Below are 932 nucleotides of genomic sequence, written 5' to 3' on the forward strand. Positions count from 1 at the left end.
AACCAGTCATTCCTGACCGACACTATTTTGCTACAAACCCACCACAGCTTTGCCCTGGATCTCAATGCGAATCGTTGGGGGCTGGAATTGTTTGCTGCAGCCGTGGGATGCTGCAAAAACAATTCTCAAACCAGGTACCAAGTTAACTCACTGCAAACAGTACAATCCAGCGAGCATTTGAAAGATAACGAGACCAGCAATCGTCTATAACAGGAGTTTATTATCCAACAGACACATCTACAGTTCCATAGAGCTGCACTCGGAGCCCACCCTGCGGCCCTGCTCCATTTTCCACAAAGCAACAGTCCCGACCAACAGGGCCACGGAGAGCAGTGCTACCCCAACCGCTAATCCAGGAACAAGGGAGGTGGAATCAACAGCAGCATCTGTGGGGAGAAGCCAGGGTTAGATGGGCACCAGTTACTCCATCACGAGACACAGGTGGAGCTCCCTGCTTTACCTTTCTCATCCTGGTGGATCCGAGCAGCCAATCTCTCCTCACCTTCCAAGAAAAGGATGGGTCCATCAGCGGTCACCAAGGCCCCAGACCGGTTATCGGCGCTTCTTCGCCTCTCTGGGGGCGAAGGAGAACAAGAGACAAGAGTTGATGTTGAATAATTAAATCTTCAGTTGTCTGCAAATCCTGAATCAGATGGCCTCATGCAAAAAACATCAGGGCCCTGGGTACCGGACAGAGTTTAGAATTCCGGCTATAATTGCATCTGGTTCTCACCAAACCGATTCTCAGAAGGACGCACCAACTGAGCAGAGTTTGCAATTGCTGCTGCTACAATGGCCAGTCTGGTCTCCTGTGAAGGAGACACTGTTTGATGCATTACTTTGACCCGCAGTTTCAGGAGACCTTCAAATTGGCCAGGTGTCCGGCCCCGGGACATCCTTTCAGTTGCACCCTGAATTCCCGGTGTCAGAAA

At 50.9% G+C, this 932-nt stretch overlaps 1 long non-coding RNA gene across 1 annotated transcript; it reads right to left on the minus strand.

The window, feature by feature from the left end:
• Positions 1–200: 200 nt before the first annotated feature.
• LOC137336066 (uncharacterized) lies at positions 201–573 on the minus strand. The gene is made up of 2 exons (XR_010966553.1): positions 461–573; positions 201–386 (listed from the first exon to the last, which is right to left on the minus strand). It is a non-coding gene; the product is annotated as an uncharacterized lncRNA (long non-coding RNA).
• Between the last annotated feature and the right edge of the window lie 359 nt (positions 574–932).

The sequence above is a fragment of the Heptranchias perlo genome, chromosome 20 (assembly GCF_035084215.1).
Source record: "Heptranchias perlo isolate sHepPer1 chromosome 20, sHepPer1.hap1, whole genome shotgun sequence".
Classification (NCBI taxonomy): Eukaryota; Metazoa; Chordata; class Chondrichthyes; order Hexanchiformes; family Hexanchidae; genus Heptranchias; species Heptranchias perlo.